The sequence below is a fragment of the Erinaceus europaeus genome, chromosome 2, assembly GCF_950295315.1.
Source record: "Erinaceus europaeus chromosome 2, mEriEur2.1, whole genome shotgun sequence".
In the NCBI taxonomy this organism is placed as follows: Eukaryota; Metazoa; Chordata; class Mammalia; order Eulipotyphla; family Erinaceidae; genus Erinaceus; species Erinaceus europaeus.
Window position 1 is genome coordinate 111,978,652 of NC_080163.1, and position 10,706 is coordinate 111,989,357.

Sequence of the window (10,706 nt, forward strand, 5' to 3'; positions counted from 1 at the left end):
AAAGTGAAGCATGCTGGGGTGGTACTCATTGCGTTGATTAGGTTGGGATCAGCGGATGCAGTATCATTTGGTATGAATTGAGAGAAGCATGCAGGAAAGTGAGCCTGCACCCTAGAGGTTCTAGGACTGGGGGAAATACAGGCTCTGTAGAGGAAGTGGGAGGTTCCTGCTGTCTTAGGGTTAAGAAGACAATAGATAGTTATTGCTATAATCACATTATTTGGCAATTGGGTTAACTTTGAAAAGTCCCTTTGTTAGGATTTGCTGTATCATAAAAATATCACCATGATTTATGTCCTGTGACATTATTTGTGTATAGCTGTGCCACTGGTTGCTTCTGTTCTCCGTGGTCTAAGCTTTTAAGAGAGTCAACATATCCAAGACTCAGCCTATGTATTGAAAAGACCAGTCTGGGGCCAGGTGGTGGCGCACCTGGTTAAGTGCACGTTATAGTGCACGAAGTCCTGGGTTCAAGCCCCTGGCCCCACCTGCATGGGGAAAACCTCACAAGCAGTGCTGCAGGAGTCTGTCTCTCTCCCTCTGTATCTCCCTGGCCCTCTTGATTTCTGGCTGTCTCTATCCAACAAATATAATAATAATAAAAAAAAATTTTTTAAAGGCTCAGTCTGTGCTTTAAAAAGTTTGAGACATTCAATTTTCCCCTCTCATATTAGTGATTTATATGACTACAAATTAATAGGAGTGTACATAAACACCATTCCCACCAACAAAAGACCACGTCCCATCCCATCCCTCCACCCTGTGAAGCCGAACATCTACCCTCACCCTCAACCAGGGTTTTTACTTTGGTGCCCTACTACAAATTCAGTCAAATCCTGCTTTTAGTTTCCCTTTCTGTTCTTTCTCAACTTCTGTTGATGAGTGGGATCATCCCACACATACCTTTATCTTTCTGACTTAGCTCACTTAACATAATTCCTTCTAGCTCCATCCAAGATGGGTCAGAGAAGGTGGGTTCATTGTTCTTCATAGCTGCATAGTATTCCATTGTGTATATATACCACAGCTTTCTCAGCTACTCATCTGTTCTTGGGCACCTGGATTGCTTTCAGGTTTTAGCAATTACGAATTGTGCTGCTATGAACATAGGTGTACACATATCTTTTTGGTTGGGTGTTGTGGTGACGCTATATGCCCTAACACAGTGGTGACATCAACTTTGGCGACAGAAGGCTGACAGAGTGTGCAGTGATCTGCGCAGGCACATGGTGGACTGTAGGTGAATTTAAACTGCTGATGTGCAAAGCATTGTGGGTAGGCTGAATAGACTTAAAAGGACAGCAGCCGGAACTCTGGGGCTTTTGGTTGCGGCTTATCCTGGTCAGATGCCTCTCAGCGGAGGTGCTCCAGGCATCCATCTGCCATGTCTACTTCTGGGAACTGAACATGTGTGACTCTGCTAGCCGGTAAACTTTTAGACCCCTCTACAGCCATGAGCAACCTTTACCAAAGCTGATAATTGTTTATCCTATGGGACTAAACTTTGATAACCATATTCAGACTTTATAGACCTAGCGTACGCTTAACCCTTGATGATAATTGCTGATTTTGCCTTTTACCTGTTTCACCCTAATAAACCTTGTATTGATTAAACCAGTTCCCAGCTCTTGCAGTGAATCCTTCTATGCTCCGCAAGCAGCCCCAACCCCCATACCTCTTTTTAAGTTAATTTACAACAGGGTGTTATGGAGTTCTTGGGGTATGTCCCCAGGAGAGGAATTACTGGGTCATATGGTCCATGTCTAGCCTTCTGAGAGTGCTCCAGACTGTTCTCCACAGAGGCTGGACCAATTTACATTCCCATCAGCAGTGCAAAAGGGTTCCTCTGTCCCCACAGCCTCTCCAGCATTTGTTGCTGCTGTCCTTTTTGATGTATGCCATTCTCACAGGAGTGAGGTGGTATCTCAATGTTGTCTTTATTTGCATTTCTCTGACAATCAGCAACCTGGAGCAGCTTTTCATGGACTTGTTAGCCTTTTGGATCTCTTCTGTAGTTAAAGTTCTGTTCATATCCTCTGCCCATTTTTGGATGGGGTCATTTGCTTTTTTGTTGCTAAAGTTACTAGTTTCTATAGTGAAGCATAGTATATAAAGAATGGCAAAAGAGAGTGAGAGGTAGCATGATTGGTAGTGTAATTGATTTTCATGCCTGAAATTAATTAAACCAGTTTAATTAATTCAGGTTCAATTTCTCACAAATGTAAGCCAAAAATGAGCAGTTCTATTAAAAATTAAAAAAAAAACCTCAAAAGTTTTCACATGATTGGCATTGAGGGCTGAATAGAACTTAGCCTGATTATTCTAGCACTGAAGTTTGTGATGTACTGACTCCAAAGGACTTCCCAAGTTTCTCAGGCTGAGAATCCATGTTAAGTGCTTTTTAGAAGCCACTCATACTCAGGAGACATAATGTCTCTGTATCCACTCCTGCTGCAGCCCTCTGGATGGTGAGCTCATCATTAGACTAGGGTGTTACTAAAGCAACAACATTAGCTTTGTATTGTGACAACCACCCCCACACGGATTTCCTCCTATGGCCCCACTGCCACCTTCTGAAACAGTGGGCTAATTTGAGGGGCCCTGGATGCTTCAGATAACTGACTCATCTGAAGCTTGGGCCTGGACAAGCTGGTCACCATGATGGAGCCAATGACCACAGGCCAGAATCCATAGTTTCCTAAGTGGGCTGTTACAAATTTATGTTGATATAAGAAGAAATTTCATAAGGGAAATAGGACCACCCAGAGGTGGACACCCTGGAAACTTCTCCACTGACTCAGCCAGTCTATGAGACTTTGTGGACTTGTGTGTGGTTTTAGCTGATCCCTTATGTCTCAAGAGATAAAGCAAGGTGATTTTTCTCAAAATGAAATAAAAAGCTGGCAGGAGAGGTCACTTGGGCAGTGTACCTATTTTGTTGTGTGCTCAATCCCAGATGTGAACCTAACCCCCATCTTTCCCTCTCTGTCTCTCTGGGGGAATAAAAAAATTACCTCAAAAGTAGTGCAGGCCCAGTGACAAGAGAAAAAAAAAAAGCCAGTTAAACCACAAGTAAATTTTTTTTCAATACAGTTGACTGTCTCAAATATTGTTCAGGACACATCTACACTAAAGTTACTTATCTGAAATTCAAAGTTAATTAAGCAGTTTGTATTTTTATTTGCTAAATCTGGAAACTCTCAACTCCACATTTTGAATGTAGATTTTTAGTATCCCTTTCATAGAGTACATTTAATCCCTATTTAGATTGGTGGTTTGGGGAGAAAAAACTAGGACAGAAAGAGAGAGAGAGAGAAGACACCTGCAGCACTGATTCACTACTTGTGAAGCTTTCCCCTTGGAGATGGAGCCAGGTGCTTGAATTTGGCCCCCTATACATGGTAACACTTGCACTTAATCAGGTATAACACTTGCCATTGCCCCTGGAGGGTCCCCCCACTCCTCCACACACATATCATTTAAGAAACTAAGTTACAAAATGGGAACTTGGTCTGCACATTCTGGCAGTTTGTGGAGAGCTAGAAAAACTTTACTCATGCACATCTGAAAGTGGGCATCTATCCACCTCTATCCAGAAAAAGAGGTAGTCACATCTGCTAATTTAGCTTGGATACTTTTTTTTTTTGCCTCCAGAGTTATTGCTGGGACTCAGTGGCTGCACTATGAATCCACTGCTCCTGGAGGCCATTTTCCCCAATTTTGTTGCCCTTGTTGTCATTATTATTGTCATTGCTGTTGTTGGATAGGACAGAGAAATCAAGAGACAAGAGAAGGAGAAACGAGGGGGAGAGAAAAGCAGACCTGCTTCACCGGCTGTGAAGTGACACCCCTGCAGGTGGGGATCCAGGAGCTGGAACTGGGATGCTTATGCTGGCCCTCGTGCTTCTCTCCATGTGCTCTTAACCTGCTTAGCTACTGCCTGGCCCTCAATATCCAATTACTGAATGGGAACTGAAGTGATGATCAGGAGAAATTCAGGATTCACCAAGGAATTATAACTTTTCACAATCATGAGCACTGCTTTTGTTTTTTCCTTTAATTTTTTTTTAATTTATTAGATAAAGACTGAAAGAATTGAGAGGGAAGGGGGTGATAAGAGAGGGAGACAGATTCAAACTCCTGACATTTAATTCTGTAATATAAAAATAATTAGGGGAAAAAATAATAAAATAATTAGGGGGCCAGGTGATGGCACACCTGGTTGAGCGCACATTAGTGTGCAAGGACCCAGGTTCAAGCCCCCAATCTCCACCTGCAGGGGGAAAGCTTCACAAGTGAACCAGGTCTGCAATTGTCTGTCTATCTACCCCCCCATATCTGTCTATCACATAATTTTTAAAAGTTCACAAATCTCTTGCCGGCTCTTCACTTCAGTGTTTCACTGTTCAACGCTTGACGTTTCGTCACCCAATCTGGTCCCCTACGCCTACACTGAACTTCTCTGTTCCAGTCTCTTGGAAACAGAGCTGGCAGTCAGCTGAGGTAAAGAACAAACACCTCATCACAGACCCCTGCAAGCGTCAACCCGGCTTTGACCTAGCACGTTATGATTGGGCCCTCCTCAATCGCTATCGAACAGGCCATGGCCAGTGCGCCGCTATGTTCCACTGCTGGGGAGCCAGAGACGACTCGAACGGCCCCTGCGGCTACAGACAGACTATGACCCACATAGTCAACGACTGCCACCTCTCCAGATTCAAAGGAAGTCTAGAAACTTTACATCAGGCTCAACCTGATGCTGTTGACTGGCTATGGAAGAAGGGCAAATGCTAGAAGAAGAAGTGTTTAGACGCAGGAAAGGTTGCTGCGTGAGGCAGCCATTTTTGCTACCTCCACATGGCCCAACCTGCTTCTCTCTCACCCAACTCTGAGGTGCCACTGCAAATAAAGATTTGTGTTCCCTCTTCGCTCTGGATCTCCTCTCTCTCTTCTCCATGGCGCAGCTCAACACCTGGCGCCCAACATGTCCCGCACTCACGCCCTGCTGGGTGGCCCAGCCTGAGGTCCAGGAAAGTTGCCCAGACAAGGAAAAGTGGCCTTGGGGATTCGACTTCTGGAGGCAGAGCTACAAGCAGCAGATCGTTTTCTTTCCTCTCCTCTCCCAGATCAACTAGGAATACCAAAGGAGACCACCCAGGACTAAAACAAGACAGGACTAGAATGACCACAGGAACCCAGTAAATCACCGGTGAGTAGAAACACGTGTGGCTGGTGACAGAGAGGAGAGAGGAGCCTATGGAGAGATTAAGTGACTGCTAACAGTTCAGTTTATCAGTTGAGACACCACCTCCAGTCTGCTCCACCAACAAGGGGACAGCTTAAGGGAGGAGAGGACTCCCCAGAGATTCACTCTGAGTCTCCATTGCTACTACCCTCAGAATCTGGAGCAGCAACAGGGAGGGACACCAGGGGACAGAGATCTAACCAGGAAAGTCAGGAGAAGACCTATACCTCGGTGGCATAGCTGAGGGGCTGTGAAAGTCTCTTTGCATAACCACTGGATTATCTCTGCCACACCCTGCTTTATCTCTTGGTCAGGAGTCAGAGATTAAGCTAAGAAGCCTATTGATAATTTAAAAGCCCTCAGGCTCCCATAGCCTATAGGGAAGAAAAAAAAAAAGAGGCTTTTAAACCACTGAGCTCCAACTCAGGGATTGAAACAACTGTTAACTTCTGCCACTGTAAACCCTTTAATTAACTTACTTAGACACAAGTCAATCCAGGCAATAGTAATCAATAATTTGAAAAGTACTGATAAAGGGAACTCAAAACATAATATATAAAATGGTTAAAATAACAAGAAAAAATATTGGAGAATTGAACCAGGACAAGAGTCCAGCTAAAAGTCCTCCAGAGGGTGAAGCACAAGATAAGGAATTCAACATCCAAACATTAGCTAAGGAAATAATAACAGGAGTGAGTAAAGAATTTGAAAAAATTGTAATCAGAAATACAGGAACAACAAATGAGACTATGGAAGAAAATACTGATTTTCTTATGGTTATTAGAGAGCTGAAAGCTGAAATTGCTGAGCTAAGAATGCAACTAGCTGAAGAAGCTAAAACAGTATCAGAGCAGGGCAACAAAATAGAAGAACTCCAGAAAACAGTAGAGGGCAGAGAGAATAGAATCTATGAGGCTGAAGACAGAATTAGCAAGATTGAGGATGAATTAGAGACAACTAAAAAAGAAGTAAGAGATATCAAAAAGAGATTAAGAGATTCTGAAAACAACAGACCTATGGGATGACTTCAAAAGAAATAATATATACATTATTGGCATACCAGAGGAAGAAAGAGAAGGAGAGGAAGAAAGCATTTTCCAGGCCATAATAGCTGAAAACTTCTCTAATCTAGACAACATCAAAGACATAAAGATTCAAGAAGCCCAGAGGGTCCCAAACAGAATTAACCCAGACCTAAAGACACCAAGACATGTCATACTTAGAATGGAAAGGAATAAGAATAAAGAAAGGATCCTCAAGGCTGCAAGAGAAAAACAAAGAGTCACCTACAAAGGAAAACCCATAAAATTAGCAGCAAACTTGTCCATACAAACACTACAGGCCAGAAGAGAACGGCAAGCTATCTATCGAGTGCTCACTGAGAAAGGCTTTCAACCAAGAATACTATATCCTGCTAGACTGTCATTCAGACTAGATGGAGGCATCAAAACCTTCTCAGACAAGCAACAGTTGAAGGAATCAACCATCACCAAGCCTGCCCTGAAAGAAGTTCTGAAAGGTTTCCTATAAACAATCAGACCACCACAAATAGGACATATATCAAAACACTCTAAACCTCTACAAGAATGGCGTTAAAAATATCTTCAATCTTTGATATCAATAAATGTCAATGGCCTGAATTCACCTATTAAAAGACAGAGTAGGAAGATGGATCAGAAAACACAACCCAACAATATGCTGTCTACAGGAAACTCACCTAACTCAACAAGACAAACACAGACTTAAAGTGAAAGGATGGAAAACTATCATACAAGCCAATGGCCCACAAAAAAGGGCAGGAACAGCTATTCTCATATCTGACATGATAGACTTGAAAATAGATAAGATTAAAAAAGATAGGAATGGACACTACTTAATGCTCAGAGGATCAATCAATCAAGAGGACTTAACAATTATTAACATCTATGCACTCAATGAGAAGCCATCTAAATACATCAAACTTCTACTGAAAGAGCTACAGCAATATATTAACAGTAACACAATCATAGTAGGGGACTTCAACACCACAGTCTCTCAACTTGACAGATCATCTAGGCAGAAAATCAATAAAGACATAAGGGAACTAAATGAAGAGATAGATAAACTAGAACTATTGGACATTTTCAGAGTCACTCATCCCAAGAAACTGGAATACACATTTTACTCAAATCCACATGGGTCATTCTCAAGGATAGACCATATGTTAGGCCACAAAGACAACATCAGCAAATTCAAGAGCATTGAAATCATCCCAAGCATCTTTTCAGACCACAGTGGAATTAAACTAACACTTAACAATCAACAAAAGATTAGTAACAGTCCCAAAATGTGGAAGCTCAACAGTACACTTCTTAACAACTTCTGGGTCAAAGAGGAAATCAAGGAAGAAATCAACATGTTTCGAGAGTTCAATGAAAATGAAGACACAAGCTATCAAAATATTTGGGACACAGCTAAAGTAGTCTTAAGAGGGAAGTTCATAGCTATTCAAGCACACGTTAGGAAACAAGAAAAGGCACAAATAAACAGCCTGATTGCACATATTAAAGACCTAGAAGAAGAAGAACAAAGGAACCCTAAAGCAACGAGAAGGTCAGAAATCACTAAAGTTAGGGTAGAAATAAATAACATTGAGAATATGAAAACCATACAAAAGATCAACAAAAGTAAATGTTGGTTCTTCGAAAGAGTAAACAAAATCAACAAACCTTTAGCCAGACTCACAAAACAAAAAAGGGAGAAGACCCAAATCGGATAGTAAATGAAAGAGGAGATATCACAACAGACACTGCAGAAATTCAACATATCAACACTGAATTCAACATTCAACACTGCAGAAATTCAACATATTCAACATAACATGCGAGGCTTCTATGAACAACTATATGCCACCAAGCTAGAGAACCTGGAAGAAATGGACAATTTCCTAGATACCTATCAACTTCCAAAAATAAGTAAAGAGGAAGTGGATAACATGAACAGGCCCATCACAGCTAATGAAATTGAAACAGTTATCAAAAATCTTCCCAAAAATAAAAGTCCTGGACCAGATGGTTTTACAAATGAATTCTACAAAACCTTCTAAGAAGAACTAATACCTCTACTTTTAAAAGTCTTCCAGAAGATTGAAGACACTAGAATACTCCCTGCCAGCTTCTATGAAGCCAACATCCCTCTGACACCAAAAGCAGACAGAGACACAACCAAAAAAGAAAACTACAGACCAATATCTCTGATGAACATAGATGTGAAAATATTGAACAAAATTCTAGCCAACCGGATACAGCAGTATATCAAAAAGATTGTTCATCATGACCAAGTGGGGTTTATCCCAGGCATGCAAGGTTGGTTTAATATATGTAAATCAATCAATGTGATCCACCACATCAACAAAAGCAAGACCAAAAACCAAATGGTCATATCAATAGATGCAGAGAAAGCCTTTGACAAAATACAACATCCCTTTATGATCAAAACACTACAAAACATGGGAGTAGATGGAAAATTCCTGAAGATAGTGGAGTCTATATATAGCAAACCTACAGCCAACATCATACTCAATGGTGAAAAATTGGAAGCATTTCCCCTCAGATCAGGTACTAGACAGGGCTGCCCACTATCACCATTACTATTCAACATAGTGTTGGAAGTTCTTGCCATAGCAATCAGGCAGGAGCAAGGAATTAAAGGCATAAAGTTCTTCGTACTGAGGGGAATTATCAGGAAGATCAATAAAGAGAGGTTTAGGAGACTGTTTGTCTGGGTAATATATAAGGGCAGCAGCTTCCCTTTTTCCACCACCAGTAAAGACTGTAGGAGCAGAGGGAATGGGATCCCAAGAGAAAAGTTTAGGTGCTAGTAGAGGCAAAAGAGGTAAAGAAGCTATCAATTTATTAGAAGGAAAATGGTTATCTATTTGTCCTGGAAACCCCACGAAGTTTATGGCAAAGCGGGAATGATGGCATATAAGCCACTCTGTATCTGTGAGAGAAAAGGGCAGGATAATTAAATCTGGTTCTTTCCTTAAGACCTGCACAGACCTATTTCCCCCTTGGCGTGTCTATCTCAGTGAAGAGTCTTGGAGCTCCTCCTAATGGCATGTGAAGCCACTTGAGAACCCCATGGTCTTGCCACAATGCCCCTACTACTGTGGGGGTGTAGTTAAAGATTAGAAGGTTTACCGGAGAGGAGGGGGAGAATTGAACAAGGTGCATATCCTGGAGGGCCTGGTTAACCCTTTCCAGTGCCAAGGAGGCCTTGGGAGTTAACTTACGTTTTGAAGAGGGCTGTTTGTTCCCTTTCAACAGGTCAAACAGTGGTTGGAGGCAGCTTGTAGGCAGGTAGAGATACTGCCTAAGCCAATTTAAATTTCCTAGAAAACTTTGTAAAGAAGCAAGAGTAAGGTCAGAAGGAAAGATGACATTAGGTTTTAAGGGACGAATTTGCATTAGAGAAATCTCTGAACCTAGGAAAGATATTGGAGGAATTAGCTGTATCTTCTCAGGAGCTATATTAAGGCTGCTTTTCTTTAATGCAGGAATGAGAAAATCACGTAAGGCACAGAGATCTGTATCTGATTTTCCCCATATTAAAATATCATCTGTATAGCGAAAAACATTAAGGTCCTTATGAATATATGGGAAAAGGGCAGATTTAACAGCCTCCTGACAAATTGTAGGACTATTGGCCATACCCTGGGGTAGCACCACCCATTCAAATCTATCAGCAGGGCTGGCATTATTAATAGACGGAACAGAGAAGGCAAAATGTTTACAATCTTGCGGATGCAAGGGAATAGAGAAAAAACAATCTTGTATATCAATAGCTATGATTGAAATCCCTGTGGGAATTGCAGAAGCAAAAAGCAAACCCCTCTGGGGGGAGCCCCAGACCTGCATGGTTTTATTTACCGCACGGAGATCTTGAAGGAGGCGCCATTTTCCCGAGTGCTTTTTAATCACAAAGACAGGAGTATTCCATGGACTTCGAGAATGACGAATGTGTCCCAAGGACAACTGCTCTCAGATGAGCTCTTTTAAAATTTCTAGTTTATCCCTAGGTAAAGGCCACTGTTCCACCCAGACAGGCTCATTAGAAAGCCAGCCTAAGCAGGGAGTTTGCATACAAACAGCGGTAGCTAGTATTGGGGGTGCTGATTAGATCTGGTCTCACAGGAGTGAGTGTTATGCTCTGCAGAGGCATCTGTGGATATCCTAACATCAAGAAAATCCAGAAGATCTCTTCCCAGTGGGTTGGTGCTAATATCAGCTACCAAAGGGCGGAAGTGTCCGGTAGAGCCTTCTGGGTCTTCCCACACAAGTGAATCTTGTGTGTGAAATGATGGGGTCACCCCTCCTACTCCATGTATACTGGGTCCAGGGAGAAGTTCCCAATCTTGGGGAACCTCTTCTTGCCTTAAAATCGTCTTTTCTGCCCCCGTGTCAATCAAAAATTTAAAAGG